Genomic DNA, 17,436 nt, shown 5'->3' with positions numbered 1-17,436 from the left:
TGAAGAGACCAGGATGCTTGTCAGATTCTCAAAGGCACCTGGCTTGCTACTGTAGGAGACAAATCTCAGGACTGGACTGGGTGGATGGATAGAACTTTAGCTCTCCTGACAGCAGAGGTTGGGACTCAATGACCCTCCAGATCCTATTGGACTCCAATACACATCAGTCCCAGCCAGCACGTCCAGTGGGGAAATATAATGCGAGTTGTAGTCCAATAGCACCTGGAAGGCCGCAGGCTCCCCATGCTGCCTAATAGATTTATGTGTGGACTTTCAGTGTGCAAACTGTATCCATTGTTCCTTGTGTTTATATTGACTGCTGTCCCATAGGATAGATCCCTGTGGGCCTTGCTTTACAGATGACACACTGAGGCTTCAGAGAAGGAGATTGTGCACAACAGCAGACATTGAACTCATCTGCTCTTGGCCCTTATTGCTTTTCTTAACCTTTTTTTCCCTGCACAGATAAGAGCTTCTAAAACTGTCTTAGGTAGTGTATGGTTGCTGTATTCATTAAACAGCTCTTGGCAGAGGCATCTGATGTGGGCAATATGTAGAGCAGATGGTAGACTTGCTGAGGGAATGGATTGCGACTAGTGTATAATCTACAGGAAAGCGTTTCTGACACTTCCTGCTGAAAATCAAACGGGTGCCATGTTGGCTCTTTGAAGAGAGCTCAGACAGCTGAAGCTCTTTGTACTGGGAGTCGCCATGAGACATCCCGTTATCAGCAAATCATCCCTTAGGCTATCTATCCCTTAGAGCAGGTTCAGATATCATTTGTGAGTACATCATTTGATGCTGGATCACAAAGGGTCTCAGTGTGATGCATGATTACCAGAATCCCTGTCCTTGCTTACCCTCCACACACCCAGCCATTCTGTAATTTGGGAGCAAGGGGTCATGCTTCAGATCCTTTCCCCACACATCCACCGGCTCTTGTTTACCAAACTATATTAGGCTACCAGTCCATACCATAAGCCCCACTGAAGTGGACACCCTCCCTCCCATCTATTCTAAACAAGGGAGGAGTGCAAAGAGCTTCTGTTTGTGAGTGAGCACAACAGTGGCTGATGTGGGTGCCTTTTTTAAAAACAAAACAACAACACCCTGTTGATTGGGTGGTTGGTGGGAGAGCATGCGGGCACCATTTTGTGTCCTGTGTCTTCTGCTGGTTTAGATGTGATGGTCTTTTTGTGTTACACCATGCCCCACGGCAGCCATTTTGTGACTGGCTTCATGGCACTTTCTTCAAAATCCAAATATGCCCACTGGCCCAGAAAGGGTTGCCAATGGCTGCCCTTGTGGATTATGTTCCATGTTTGTTAATGGAAGAGAGGTGTTATTCCTATTCCTCCAGTGGAAGTGACGAAAAAGATTAGAATACCCAAGACAGTTAGTGGAGGGAGGAAAGTTTTTCAAAACTACTCACATATATACATCAACTTCATAGTTACTTCAGCATTCTATGAAGTGCTGGTTTATTTTTAAAGTTACTTCAACATAAAAATAGTCATTTAATTAGAATATATTTGGTACAAATTAATGCAGGCATCTGAAAAGGAAGGTGCCAAATGTGATTCAACCATTCCTTCAAAAAAGCCAAAGCCTTCAAAAATGCTCGAAGCATCTTCAGAACATCAGGGCAGTTGAGTATTTTTCAATTAAGTTGCATGAATACCTCTCCATTTTCCTATCCCTGTTTAACTGATAAATCAACTTGCTTATAATTAAGCAGGATTTCTAAAGGTACACTATCCCAAATCCATTTTAATATTGTAAAGAACTCATACCCCATGTGCATTGTCATTTGGAATAATGAATACGTTGCTATGGTAAACTCTTGCCTTCTGCAAGACATGAGCTTTTGTTCCAGTATTTAATATATAGGATTAAAAAAACGCTTTATACAGAAATCTAAATGCAAAATGGCTGAATACAGAGAGAAGGGAAAGTTCCTACCTAGACCTTAAGGCCATTAACAACAGTACAACATGCTCTGATGATAATTGAAAGGAACTAAAACTCTGCTGTGTACAAACTAGAGATAACTCTCACAGATGCTCACCATGTGCAGAATGTTCTCAAATATATGCTTCCTCTGTGTCTCAGCAATTTGTTTTTAGTTTCAACAGCTCTCTGTATCAGATGTGGATGGTTTCATTGAGATTGGGGAGCTCTTTTTAAAATTTTCAAATGAATGAACTGATGAATGGAAGCCACCAGATTCACAAACTTGCCTTTGGTAAGACCTAGTAGACTGAAAATCTGTTCCGTGGGGTAAGGGTAACTTTGTTGTATCTGTAGCGACTTTCCTTTTGTGTATCCTGTATTCTGAAAAATCAACAAAACTTGTTATGTTGAAAAAAAATCTCGGTATCAGATGTGGGGAACCTTTGGCCCTCCAGATGTTACTGAGCTTCAACATCCATCGTCCCAGGCTATTGACATGCTTTTATGCCACCTAAGTGATAGTTTAATATCTGTAAGTACTGAAGTTACCCTAATGTTTCAGTTCTACAAATGAAGTACAGTACCTTCTAAATACTGTAATTCGTATTCAGACTCGTTAAGATCTTCCTATGTTCTAGCCTGTGGATTGTTTTCGACTGCTGTTTTGAATTATTTGTTTTACTGCAACATGACGCAGTATTAGATGGTTGTTTTTATGTAAGCTACCTTTTCTGAAGGCTTTGCCCTAACAGGCAGCGTAGAAATCATTGCATTCTGCAAGGGGGCTAGGAGTTGGCTCAAATGGAGGGGGGGGATAAAACTTGTGGATTTCATCCCTTTATTGCCCCACAACGACCAGCGCTGATTTAACTGTCTTGCCTTATATACGGATAGGGCTGGCCTTGAATTATTCTGCTAAACACAATACAACTGCTAAATGCCTTAGAATGATTGCAGTCCTTAAAAAAAAAAAAAAAAAACGAGCAGAGGCTTCACAGATGTACTATTCAAAAAAGCAAAACAAAACAAATTTGAACATGAATTAAATCCGCTGGTGTTGTTCACATCAAAAGAAATCCGAAGTCCTTGCCCCCTGTGAGAATTGCATAAAGGAGTTTAGTGGTCTTTCCCCCTGTCCCTGGTAGAGTCGGGTTGTTCTGCAGGATATTTCTGTCAGGTTAGCAGTCTGGAAATGTAGACAAAGGCATTCCTCAAAAGCAAATCTCGGAAGGCCTGTATGTAAAAGCTCAAGCATGACAGTATCCTCTGGGCTGCTGGATGTTTTGTGGGCTTGCTAGAAAGCCCCTCAGAGGAGCCGAGATCGATGGATGGGGAAACGACTCGATGTACATCTGTGTCATCTGCTTTGAAATGTATAGTACAGAGGGAATTATCGATAAGGCCAACTTGTGCTTGAGGAAGCAGCCCTGCCTCTGATGCACATCCCAGACTGCAAGAGCTGGGAGTGCCAGTTGACAGGTATGGTGGTGTTGACGGAGGCCCCAAGGAGTTTGAATGAACTCGAGATGAGGATGTCTTTGATGGTGGTAAAAGGTCAAAGCGATTCAAATGCCCATTGTGGCTTCTACACCCTGTGACACAATGCAAACTCCGAAGAAGGTCTTTATGTTTAGACAGCCCCATCGAATACAACCAACGTAACAGAAGAATGCCTGTCGGTTGTACAAGTTGGTTTTATTTTAATCTGGTTTTGAATTTGCTACACTGTTTCCTCCCCCCCCCATGGTGTTAATGGAGAAGCGTCTGGGTTTAACGCCTGCCTCCGCCCCCAGGAGGCTCACACGTGATAAGAAGGCAGTACAAAAAATCAAAATGAATGAACAAATATAACCAGAAAGGCAGAGCATTTCGTTTGTAGCCAGATGAAGGGCTGCTTTGTAGATGGTATTTCTCTCTCGTGGAAACAAAACGCTTCCCTCTATCAGCCATGTAGAGTCAGCTCTCAGAAGCTGCCCTTGCTGCCAACGATGCACCAGAGACTTGGTTTTTCTGTCTATCAAAACTGTCAATCTTGGCATAGAGGCTCAGGCACCAACTGGGAGGCTGAAAAGTGTCTCTGCGTCATTTGAGACCCCTTCCCAGACTGGCCAGTCTTTTGATGCCTCTCTCTCCTCTGCCACATACCTGGCAACATGTGAGGAAGGCCTTCCGTTCTAAGGACCAGTAAAAGGTTGTGTGTACTTTACAGTGCAATCCCCCCCCCCACCAATAAAGTAAAATAAAAATAAAATCCAAAGTCTTAAACTTATTCAAACTGAGCAATTTTAAGTAAGGTTTAATCCACGTCCCATGTTCTCACTGTTATGTGCCATAACATTTGGGATTGTTAATCACAGAGAGTTTGTGTGGCACTGAAGTCCGAACGCAACCTTTTTAAAGTTTTATTTTTATTTAACAAAGATTGTAAGCCTGCGGGTACAGAGTATCTGGTCTTGGTCTTATGTAAATCACTCTGGGAGTCTTTTTGGCTGAAGAGCGGGGTACAAATGCTATAAATAAATAAAACAAATAAACCCAGAAATCTATTTTAGTAATCTCTCTGGAGCCTGAGATTCAGCAAACATTTACAAAATAGCATTTAGTTGCATAGTTGAAGCCATTACAAAACATTGCCCACATAGATTCAGGCATATCCTCAAAGCATTGAGAACTATAAATTTGCTTTTAAAAACCCAGCCAGTTTTCCAAATGTTGAATTCTGCTGGCAGTACCACAATTCTGAAATTTTATTTTGGCATCCCTGTGCAATTGCACAGACCACCACAGCCTCACAGGTAAGGGCCCAATTTGTGTGATGTTCCTTTACACTCTTCCTTTTGGAAGGAATCTGGCTTTTGTACAAAGCTAGTGATGGGCAAATCCAGGGCTTCCCCCCCCCCCAGCTGGAACTCACATGGGGGCAAGTCTGCACTCGTGATTTATAATGTCAATAATGTCTTATTAAAATGTGACACCAGAGGGCGCTGCAGAGCAGCGAGCCACCAGCAAATGGAAAATGTACCGTATGTTAAAGGTTATGGAATGTTATACCTAATATCGTCCTAATGACGTTTAAAATGGCGCCATTGCCATTCTAAGAGAACGAGGTGAGTTCCGGCGCCTCTTTTTCTAGAAAAACAGCACTGGGCAAATCAAATTCCATTTTTGCTGAATTTCTCATTTTCCCACTCTTAAGCTCAGTTCAGATCAGTTTGCAAATCCTTTTTTTAAAAAAAAAAGTCATGAAAATTCATAAGCATTTTAGTGAAAATTTCTCCTAATAATATACATGTATTTGTATGGAATTTTTTTACCTAGTGTACACCAGCTAGATTCTACCAGATTTCCAGATGTGGATTTTGCACCGTGTGAAAGATCAAACAAAAGCACGAAAATTAACAGGTAAGGAAATGTCAGGAATAAATTGCTATCTGAATGCAGCAGCAGACTTACAAAGATCTCGCTTGAAATGGAATGCCTACATGCTCTTTCACCCACACATGTTGTTCCAATAAAAGACAGCTGTTGTCTCATTCTCTTGGAGCAAGACAGGGAGAAGTCTTCCAAGCTGATTCTCTTAGCTGATTCTCTTAGGACTTGCACAGTTCTGTTCAGCTGACGCCGGAATATTGAGCTGAATTGGCTTGTGCTCCCATTTTTCCACTTCTCTGTTCATGTGACATGCCAGTTGTTGTTGTCCACAACAGTTTTCTTTTTGGAAATGGCATAGTCAAGGGTTCCATCCAATTGCCTGCCATGTTTGAGCTGCAAAGGCAGCCAATGTTTTACAAGCTGATAAGGACTATGAGTCTCACATTTCGGCTCTACGCCCACTTCTTAAAGGTTGGCTTGCAAAGTGTGATGGAATATTTATGTAAAGTATAGGAAAAGGAAAAGAAAACAGGCTCTAAGCTGTAGTGCTGAAAAATAGCTCCTCCAAATTTACCACCACAAATTCTGAGGATAGATCATGGAACACTAAGTGTTTTCTGTTTGACATTTCACATTGTGTGTTAAGAGCCAGTGTGGTATGACTGGGCTAAGACATGGGAAACTGTGGCTAACACCCTCAGTGACCCATGCAGTTCACTGGGCGAATTGCTGGGTTCCTGGGAGCTGCAGTCCAACAGCATTAGCAGGGGTTGAAGCTAGCCATGCCTGCTATAAGTCAAGGTCTTTGCTAAAGAAATGTACAGTAAGCATTAGACCAGGGGGCAGCAAACTTTTTCAGCAGGGGGCCAGTCACTGTGCCTTAGACCTTGTGGGGGGCTGGACTATTTTTTTTGGGGGGGGGGAATGAATGAATACCAAAAAAAAGAAGAAGAACGAATTCCTATGCCCCACAAATAACCCATAGATGCATTTTAAATAAAAAGACACATTCTACTCAAGTAAAAACACACTGATTCCCAGACTCTCCACGGGCCGAATTTAGAAGGAGATTGGGCTGGATCCGCCCCCCCCCCCGGGCCTTAGTCTGCCTACCCATGCATTAGACGATGCAGACCAGAAGTCTTTTCCAAGTTAGCATTAGATATCATTATCCTCTGAAATATGAACGGGGGGGGGGGGAGGTCTAGAATCTGACTGTGTGTGGACCACCCAGATTTTTCAGAAGATCCTTGTTGACATTTGGGGTTAAATGTTTTAGGCTCAACTGAGGATTCCTCCTTCCTTGTGGGTACATGCTTTTGGAATGGATTTGCCTTGGCGCTCTGCCAAACCCTGACTCCAGTAAGTTCAGGCACATACGGTAAGATGTTTATATTTATTTTAGCCCTTTTCCTGGTTTTCGTTTTAGCCTCAGGTGCTGGAGAATTTGGGTCTGATTTTATTTTCTAGCAACAAGAAGACACCAATTCTTCATTCTCCCCCCCCCCCATTGCAGAGAGACTTTGGTGTAATTTATCATTTTATTAACTTTGTAAACAAGTGGCTAGCAACTATGGCAAAAGTTGCTGTGTAAATCAATAAAGCAACAAAGAAGACAACACTTTTAATTAGCTTTAAAATGGTATTAGTTGCACAATCTGTCACCCAGCTAATGTTTGGGAGGCTGCACATATTAGCACAATTTAGGTCCAGGGTGGCAGAACCGGGTGCACCCAACAACGAATATTTACAGCAAGACATTAAACAACTCCTCTGATGCAAGTCTATGGAAGAAACTGCGAACAGACCAAAAGCTGTTAAGGGGCTGGCAAATTCATGTTCTACATAGAATTGCAAAACTGAAAGGGACCTGTAGTGGATTTCTCACAGCCCCTCCTCCTCCCCTCGGCTATTATCTGCCTCTGAGCCCCGTAGAGCTATTAGCTAGGCGGGGGAAGGTCTGTGGGAACCCAAAAAGCATGACCAAATACATACAGGTACGCTGCCACCACTCCCTTGCTGTGAAGCCGATAGAGGTGTCAGGGAGTCACACCTCCACCTTAATTACACAGGCTTCACACCTTGGCCCACTTTACGGTGTAGCCAAAGGATACTCAAGAACCTGGTAGGGTCCGAATGGTCAGACGCTGGATTCAGCTTCACTATTAACCAAAGGCAAAACAAGGCAACAGAACTAAAGTTCAAAAGTTTATTTAAAAGCAAAGAAGTTAAAACAAGGTTACACGTTTCTTAGAAAAGAGTACAAACAGAAAATAAGAACGTTGTAAAATATAACTAACTAAACATACTCACACAAGGCTTGGTTAAAGTAAAAGACAGTTGTTCTCGGCTATCCAGCACGAACACAGAGTGAGTTTTCCCGGGGCAGCTAACCGCTTGCCCCCAGCTGAGAGTTACAGCCTCCTGGTCAAAACCAGCCACCGGTCTCTGACAATTAGCATCTCTAAACGCGGGATTAATATACATAATGATCCCGCGTGGGGTTCCGATAATTATCCAACCCAATTTAAGCTTGAATACACATCCTCCAATCCCTAAGGACCTCAGGCATAATTCACAAGTGTCAGGTAGTTAACGCAGCTGTATGCATGTTATTTAACAGCGGCTCCGGGTGTCTGTATACTCCCCAATTTTCCCAGCCTCGCTGCTTTTCTCTAATGGTCACTGTTTGATCTTTAACTCTCCCTCCCAGCTGGGCAAGGACACCACTTAGCGTAAATCTTGGTTTGGCTAGATAGCCCCTTAAGAAGGGAAAAAGGGGAGAGTTTATCTTAAAGGGAGCGCCAGGCACGGCAAGCAGGCCCGCATTCTCAAGATGCCACTTTTATTATACTTAGCAACCTCTAATTCACCTCGGAGAGGCCTACCCGCACTACACCCTCCCGTCTAAGATGAAATTTGGGGTGAAGTCCCGAAATTTCAGCACTATTTACACAATGAGGTAGATCTGGCCAAGCTGTGAGTGACAAGCACCCTTAAGTTTAGCAGCATCACTCTACAGCTTGATACATACGAGAAAGAGCATCAGCAACAATATTTTTCTTCCCAGGAAGATGGGTCACAGTAAATTGGTAGTCTTGCAGTGTCAGACTCCATCTCAACAGTTTTTGATTTGTATTTTTCACCCTCTCTAACCAACACAGAGGTGAATGATCAGTTTGGACCTCAAAGACATTTCCCCACAAATATGGGCGCAATTTGGTCAAAGCCCACACCAAAGCAAGGCATTCCTTCTCAATAACTGCCAGATTGCGTTCTCGAGGAAGTAGCTTTTTGCTCAAATAAACCACTGGGCGCCACTCCCCCGCTTCATCCTGCTGAATTAAAACAGCCCCCAATCCTGTCTGACTGGCATCAGTCTGAACCACGAAGGGGCGACTTTGGTCTGGAGCAAGCATCACACGAGAGCTCACTAGGGCTCGCTTTAGCAACTGGAAAGCCTGTTGACACTTATCAGTCCAATTCACCTTAAGGGGTAAGGACTTTTTACACAAATCAGTCAGAGGACTGGCCAGTGTGGAAAAATGGACAATAAACCTTTTATAGTAATTAACCACACCAATGAAACTCTGCACGTCCTTCTTGGTCTGAGGGCGAGGCCACTCTTGCACACTCTGGATCTTAGCTTCTAAAGCCTTGATGTTTCCAGAGCCAGCTTTGAAACCCAAGTATACAACCTCCCCCTGAGCAAACTGGCACTTAGCAAGCTTGACCGTCAGGTTGGCTTCCGTTAGTCTGGACAAGACTTTCTGTACATGCTCCAAGTGCTCCTGCCAGGAATTGGAATAAATGGCAAGATCATCCAAATAAGCACAACAGTATTCACTCATATCATGAATTAATGAGTTAATTAACCTTTGGAAACAGGCAGGTGCGTTTCGAAGTCCAAACGGGAGAACTTTGAATTGAAACAGCCCCACATGAGTGGTAAAAGCTGACTTTTCAGCCGCTTCAGGGGTCAGAGGGATCTGCCAGTATCCTTTGGTCAAATCCAACACAGAAATGAACTTGGCCCCTCCCAGTTTCTCAATTAAGGTATCAACCCTGGGCAGGGGAAAAACATCTGGGGTAATCACCAAGTTTAACCTCCTATAATCTGCACAAAAGCGAATTCCGCCCCCGGCCTTGGGCACCAGAACTATAGGAGACGACCACGGACTCTTACTAGGCTCTATGACGTCTAAGTCCAACATTTCTTTCAATTCCGCCTCCACACTGCGGGCATGCGCCTCACTGACCCTATAGGGACGAGAGGCAATAGGAGCGGCATCCCCTGTATTAAAGTGGTGCTGCGCCAAATGGGTTCGACCAGGCTTGGTGCTGAAAGTATTTTCAAAGGGCTTGAGGGCCTCATACAGCTCCTCAGCTTGCCGTTCTGACAGTCCCGGCAACCGTAAAACATCTGAAATAGCGCCAGCCTGCTTGTATTCTTCCAAAAGATCCAGAGGTGCAGAAGGGGTATCCCCTAAACCTCCTGAAATGGCTAGGACAGGGACCCCGGGCTCAAAGTACCGTTTTAAGGAATTAGCATGGTACTCCTTTGGGCGCTCGTGCAACTCAGAACAATCCACCAAATAGCGCACAGTACTTAGCTTAGCTGTAACCACCCCTGGTCCATTCCATTTAACATCCAGTTTATGTGGGCGACCGGGTTTCAGGATCAGGACTTTGTCTCCCACCTCAAAATCCTTTTGTACTGCTTTCACATCATAATCCCTTTTCTGGGTCACACGTGCCCCTTCTAAATTCTCTTTGGCAAGTTCCCAGATCTCAGACAGAGTTTTTCTCAAGTTTACAAAATATTCTGACACAGAGGGTAACTTAATGCCTTCTTCTCCTTCGGTCCCCTCCCACTCGCTCCTGAGCATGGACAGAGGAGAATTCAAAAGTCTCCCAAAAACCACTTGGTTTGGGGCAAACCCCAGGCTTCTCTGGTAAGAGTCATTATATGCAGCTACTACAAAGGGCAAATTCTGATCCCAATGGGGACCATGAGCCAAGGCATATTTCCGTAACATCTGGCCCAGGGTTCGTTGTACCCGTTCCACCGCCCCATTTCCTTGGTGTTGAAAAGCCACTGCAGGGTGATGGGAAATCTTAGCAACCTGCAAAACCTTTTGGGTCAGTCCTGCCATAAAATTCGTACCCAGGTCTGAAACAATGACTCTAGGCATACCCAGAGTGCAAAAAGCCTGCATCAAAGCTTTCACTAAACTTTGGGCGGAGGTATTAGGTAGAGGCACCGCCCACAAATAACGAGAAGCATAATCCAAAACAGAACAGATGTACATCTTCCCGCCTTTAGCTTTCGGCAAAGGCCCCAATAAATCAATTCCCCACTTTTCAAACACATGGGCCTCCAAAGGGACACTCTGCAAGGAGTTAGGTCTAGCATCTCGAGCATTCCCCACCCTTTGACACACATCACAAGACCTTACATAATTTTTTACACTTTTATGAACATCAGGCCAATAGAAATAACGAGAGACACGTTCAAGAGTCCCCTTTACCCCAAAATGTCCAGCTAAAGCATCAGAATGAGCTAAAGTTAAGACTTTCTCACGCATGGACATAGGGACTACTAATTGCAAAACACAGTCCTGGTCTGCACTCCTCTTCGGCCAGAACTGTCGATATAACAGATCTTTCTGATACAAGAACCCCACACGTTTCTCCCCCCGAGAGGGTTTCTTTGCTGCCTCCCGACAATCTTGCAAGGAAGGATCAGATTGCTGCTCCGCTGCAAACACTTGTAGATTACCCAGCACGGCAGGAGTCTCAAACTCAGTCACTGCGGCCTGGCTGGGTGGAAAGGGCGGCCCCCCTTCCTCCTGAGGTTTCTCAGCCGGCTGCTGACAAGAATGGCTCTGTTCCTCCCCCTCTGGCATTTCAGCTAGTTGAATCTCCGCCTTTGGGGTACCCTCCGATAAAGTTTGCAGATAGGCTTTGTACCCAAGATCATTCCCAATCAAAGCCGCCGTCTTACATTCTCCAGGTTCATGAAGGATTACAAAATGATCCCCCTCATACCCTTGGTAAGACACTGGCACAATCGCAGTAGGACGGTAGATAGCGTCCACCCCATATGGGGAAACTTTCAAAGGCTTTGGCTGGATCTGCTGTGGCAGAACCAAGTTCTTTGCCACGCTGGTGATATCAGCTCCAGAGTCACGAAATGAGTTAACTGTAATGCGATTAATTCTGATGGGTGCAGAATACTCCATATTCGCCCAATCTATGTGTGGTGCCACAGCCACATTTGTCCCAGTCCCAACAGGTCCCACACTAGGAGCAGAGGCAACAGACATAATACTTCTAGGAGCCACAGCAGGCGGCTTCAAACCCTGCTCCCTCCCGTCCAGGTCGGTGGTCTCCCTCGCCATCTGGGCTTGGATTTCCGCATCCCAGTCTTCCTCAGGGGGTTGGATCATACGGACCGCCGGAGTAGATGAAGCTACGGGGCCCCGCTTTTCTTTCAAAAATGGACAAAATGCCTTGACGTGCCCCCCGCGCCGGCAATAGAAGCAGAGTCCCGAGGCAGGGGTGATTTTAGCCTTGTCGCCTCCCCCCGACACAGGGTCCTTAGGCACCACTCCAGGTTTTTCCTCCCACTCTCTGGGTTGAAAGGCAGCCTTCCCCACCGACCCTAAATTAGCAGATCGGCCTCCGGCCGGCTGGCTTTTATTGCCCAAATTAGTCCTGTTCAAGCGGAACGATTCCGCATACTTCGCAGCCTGCTCATAAGTAGTTGGATTTTGGTCTGCCACTAAGCTAGCCAGTTCTGCAGGCAGATAGCGCATAAATTGTTCCAAAATCATAGTTTGTCTTAACTTCGCAAAGGTATCCACTTCTGCGGCTGACAACCAAAAATCAAACTGCTGCGCAACTTTTGCTGCAACAAGAGGAAAGTTCTCTGCGGACGCTGACTTGTCCACCTTTCGAAAGGCGCGTCTATAGCACTCCGGCTGGCGGCCATAACGTTGAAGCACAAGCTCTTTATAAAGACGATAATTTAAGAATTGTTGCGCTGGCATCTGGCCCAACAAATCAGCCAGCTCTGCTGTGACTAAAGATCGCAAAACAGTCATATACAGACGCTCAGGCACACCCACTTCTTTGCAAGTCAGTTCGAACAGTGTTAAAAAACTTAACACATCATTGGGTGGCTTGTAAGTAGGAAAGAGCTTCAAATTAATGTCTTGCAACGCAACCTCGCCTGGTGATCGTCTTGGGGCAACCCGGGGACGCTCTCCCTGGCTGTATTCTCGAGGAGGGGGGTAATACGCCCTACGTCCCTCCGGACGCTCTGCCTGTTCTTCCCAGTAGTCCTGCCGGTTCCTTGGGCGTGGCAGATAGACTTCCCCCTGCTCAGTCCATTGAGGCAGCCCCCTGGGTCCCCTCTGTCCATCCGGCGAATATGCTCTCCCAGGGCTACCCTCTCGATAAACAGGGTGCCCCATCTCCTCTTCCCGCTGGGCAGTGGCTCTGCGAGCCTCTCTATAGTCCCCCACATCCGTGGTCTGCCCTTTAAACTGTGGTCTCAAACCCTGATAGTCACTCACGTCTTTGGCACGGCCCCTGGGCTGATGTCCCGGCTCGCGGTAATCATCCACTTCCCTGGCACGGCCCTCCTTGAAGCATCTCGGCAGCTCCTGCTGAATCCGCTCCCCCACGCTAGCTGGTCCAGCTGCAGCAGGGTGACGCTGACGCGCTCTCTGGACGTCCATAAGGCTGCCTGAACCCCAGCCTCGACCTGGCACACACACCGTCTGCTTAGGGCGTACTGTCGGCTCGGAAGTTGTGGAATATCTTCCCTCTAAGTGCACCTTGGCTGCACGAACCTCTTCCTCCCAACAAGTTTGGAATTGCTGCTGCACCTCTTCCCCGGCTTCTGCTAGAGGCCCTCCGGAACGGTGAGCTTCCTCCCCCTCCGATTCGTCATCTGAGAACAACGGAGCCTCCGCTCCCTTTGAAGTTGGTCTCTTTGGCAACTCTGTCCCATAAGGCGGGGGACTGAGACTTTCTCTCGACCCCCATCGGTCCAGAGTCTGCAAAGTCTCGGTCGGGTCTGACACTCCTGCCATCCCTAACTTACTAATCCAATTAGAAAACGTTTGTACTCTTCACAAGAAATACGTGCCTACACAATTAGTGTTTCTTAGTTTGCCTTTGATCAGCGAAGTCGAGATCCCACCGCTTGCCAACATGTAGTGGATTTCTCACAGCCCCTCCTCCTCCCCTCGGCTATTATCTGCCTCTGAGCCCCGTAGAGCTATTAGCTAGGCGGGGGAAGGTCTGTGGGAACCCAAAAAGCATGACCAAATACATACAGGTACGCTGCCACCACTCCCTTGCTGTGAAGCCGATAGAGGTGTCAGGGAGTCACACCTCCACCTTAATTACACAGGCTTCACACCTTGGCCCACTTTACGGTGTAGCCAAAGGATACTCAAGAACCTGGTAGGGTCCGAATGGTCAGACGCTGGATTCAGCTTCACTATTAACCAAAGGCAAAACAAGGCAACAGAACTAAAGTTCAAAAGTTTATTTAAAAGCAAAGAAGTTAAAACAAGGTTACACGTTTCTTAGAAAAGAGTACAAACAGAAAATAAGAACGTTGTAAAATATAACTAACTAAACATACTCACACAAGGCTTGGTTAAAGTAAAAGACAGTTGTTCTCGGCTATCCAGCACGAACACAGAGTGAGTTTTCCCGGGGCAGCTAACCGCTTGCCCCCAGCTGAGAGTTACAGCCTCCTGGTCAAAACCAGCCACCGGTCTCTGACAATTAGCATCTCTAAACGCGGGATTAATATACATAATGATCCCGCGTGGGGTTCCGATAATTATCCAACCCAATTTAAGCTTGAATACACATCCTCCAATCCCTAAGGACCTCAGGCATAATTCACAAGTGTCAGGTAGTTAACGCAGCTGTATGCATGTTATTTAACAGCGGCTCCGGGTGTCTGTATACTCCCCAATTTTCCCAGCCTCGCTGCTTTTCTCTAATGGTCACTGTTTGATCTTTAACTCTCCCTCCCAGCTGGGCAAGGACACCACTTAGCGTAAATCTTGGTTTGGCTAGATAGCCCCTTAAGAAGGGTAAAAGGGGAGAGTTTATCTTAAAGGGAGCGCCAGGCACGGCAAGCAGGCCCGCATTCTCAAGATGCCACTTTTATTATACTTAGCAACCTCTAATTCACCTCGGAGAGGCCTACCCGCACTACAGGACCCTAAGGAGCATCTAGTCTTGTGGTCTTGTTGTGAACCCCCCTGAGACCTCTGGGTATAGGGCAGTGTAAAAGTTTAATTAATTAATTAATTAATTAATAATAATAATAATAATAATAATAGTCCAACCTCCTGCAATGCAGAAATATGCAGTTGTCCCATATGGGGATCGAACCTGCAACCTAGACTTTTTCATGCTGGTATGAAAAAAAGAGGATTCTCTGGATAGCTGTATCAACAACCTAACAAGAACGATTTAAATGGGGATATAGAAAAAAATTATTATCGTTGTTCAGGGCATGTCAGCAGTGTCATTAATGATCACAAGTACCGGGGGGGGGGGAGGTTGAAACATTATGTATGTGTTGAATAAGCCTTGAAAATATTAATAAACCCACAAAAGTTACTAGCCAGAAAAACATTACTTACCTGCTGGTGGGTAACACAGAAGGTACAGTATAGCTGAACCACTTCTGCAACAGCCCCCTGTATTTGTATTCTGGGTTCAGAGGAGGGACAGAGTGCTCCACCTCTCCAATGCCTGCCTGCATATGACTCATTGTAGTCAGTGTCTAGTGCTTAAGTACAAAGCTGATGGAACATACACACTCTTAGGAAGACCTTCAATATTTACCGGTAGCTGAAGCAGAATGAGGAAGCATTGAAGTACAGGCATTTTAACTACCTGAAAATGATTTACAGCTGGTATCTAACTCCGAGTAGACTTGCTAAGATGTATAAAACTGAATCAGATAAGTGTTGGAGATGCAATGAGACTGAGGGTACATTCTGTCATATGTGGTGGACCTGTAAAAGGGTGGAAGAATATTGGGAAATAATGCATAATGAATTGAAAAAATGTTTTAAAGTACTTTTTTAAAAAACAACACAACAACAAATAAACCCGAGTCCTTCTTGTTGGGGATAATTCAGAGGGAAATTCCCAAGTGTTAGAAATGGTTATTTATGTATGCCACTACTGTGGCTTGCGTTTCGTTATCCCCAAAATGGGAATCGAGCAAAGTCCCAACTAAAGAAGAATGGCAACTTAAACTGTTGGAATATGCGCAGCTTGTGGACCTAACATATAGAATAAGAGAACAATAAGAATATATGTTTAAAGAAGATTGGGAAATGTTTACTGAATATATGGAGCGAAACTGTTTATTTGAAAACGTGGACAGCATTAAGATAAATTCAACAGTGTAAATAAGTTTTGATGGATGCAGTGATGGAATACTGAATGGTACAGTTTCTGTAAAATAAGCAGGGATTTATGATATGTAAAATGAACCGTGGAGAGAGAAGAAGGGAAGTTATTGATATTTTAAGGTTGTTTAAATGAATATTCTAAAATGTAAAACAAAATTCAATAAAAATTATAGGGGGGGAAGTAGAAGTACAGGCATTTTGATGGGTTCTTAGAAGGTAAATGGTTTCTCTTTTAAATGCAGCTTGCCTTTTTGAGGGGTTTTGTGTGGGTTATCTTTGGTAGAGGAGGGGGGCACTGCTAATGTTTCATCCCTGTCTGTCTTCCTTTCTATTTCAGTTGCAAGATCTGCCAGTGGAGATGCAAGCTAACAAACCATTTTAGCCATTCTGGATCTTGAAGCAAAGTTCCATAGGGCTCCATGTCACGTTACACAAAGAGCATTTTCTTAGAATATCCTTGGGTCAGGGCATCACCTGATGCAAGCAGGGTTGAGTGCGAGTTTTCATGAACTGGGAAAATATTATACAGCTACATGAAATGAGATATTTTCTCCTTAGAACCATGCATACTGTGGATTTTTTCAAAAAATGTGTGCTAGAATTTGTTGGTGTATGTTTCCAGGTAACATCCAAAGAAGCAACGGCAGCTCTTTAAGGCAACGTTAGCTTATATTTGGAAATTTATATTTAGAAATGCAGCCTCGTCATCTGATAAAAGAGTCCTGATTTAAGAATGATCAGATCAAAGCTTGGCTTTCATTCAAGAGAACTTTTACACTATTTATTGGCTTGTTGGGAACATCATACACACACGGGTACTTTTCAAATTGCTGAAAAACCCAGAGGCCAAATCTCCATTGGAACACTCTGCCCAGTTCCTATCCAAGCATCCTGTGTCAATGTCACCCCTCCTCAATTGGACTGTAAAATTTGTCCGCGGTGATGTGTTGTCAGAGTTAATGCGTTGTCGAACTGCAGAGTTGGAAGGGACCTTGAGCATCATCAAGTCCAACCCCTGCAGTGCAAAAATATGCAGCTGTCCCATATGGGGATTGAACCTGCAACCTTGGCATTATCAGCACCAATGAAGCTATTCACGCTGTGGTACCGATGTTTGTTCCAGGTGCAACTGCCTATCCCTACTGAAAGGGCTAAGCAGACATACATTTGTCAGTGTTCTCCAAATTAAAAACAATCACTCTTTTCTACCATAGGTAAAAAGGTAAAGGAGCCCTGGACTGTTAAGTCCAGTCAAAGGCGACTATTTGGTGCTGCACTCATTTCGTTTTTCAGGCTGAGGGAGCTGGCACCACCTCAGAGCAAATCTCTGGGGACAGAGTTCCAAGAGGAGGAGAGGCTCTCTGCACATGCCCAGAGGCGCCCATCCTGATGACTCCACATTTTAACAGCTGGCATTCCAAAGAAGCCCCTGAGCTTGGGCTCCCCCTTCCTTTCAGAAACAGCAACTATTAATCTGAAGAATCAATCACCAGAGCTCATCAAGCCGCGCGTGCGCGGGGAGGGGGGCGTCTCTCTCTCTCTCTCTCAGACGCGCGCGCGCTCCCCCCTCCCACGCCCGCCCTTTACCCCAGTTCCTCATGCGCTGCGCGGCATAGCGTTGGCCGTCTGGAGAGGGAGCTCC

General features: G+C 45.2%; 1 long non-coding RNA gene across 1 annotated transcript; it reads left to right on the top strand.

Annotated features, from left to right (window-relative positions):
• The first annotated feature begins 1,456 nt into the window (after positions 1-1,456).
• LOC117056125 lies at positions 1,457-16,216 on the top strand. The gene is made up of 4 exons (XR_004427694.1): positions 1,457-2,245; positions 5,272-5,355; positions 6,605-6,706; positions 16,132-16,216. It is a non-coding gene; the product is annotated as an uncharacterized LOC117056125 (long non-coding RNA).
• Positions 16,217-17,436: the final 1,220 nt, after the last annotated feature.

Source organism: Lacerta agilis, chromosome 12, assembly GCF_009819535.1.
Source record: "Lacerta agilis isolate rLacAgi1 chromosome 12, rLacAgi1.pri, whole genome shotgun sequence".
Taxonomy (NCBI): Eukaryota; Metazoa; Chordata; class Lepidosauria; order Squamata; family Lacertidae; genus Lacerta; species Lacerta agilis.
Note: the sequence above shows the minus strand (reverse complement) of the source record. Positions and strands in the feature narration are given on the sequence as shown.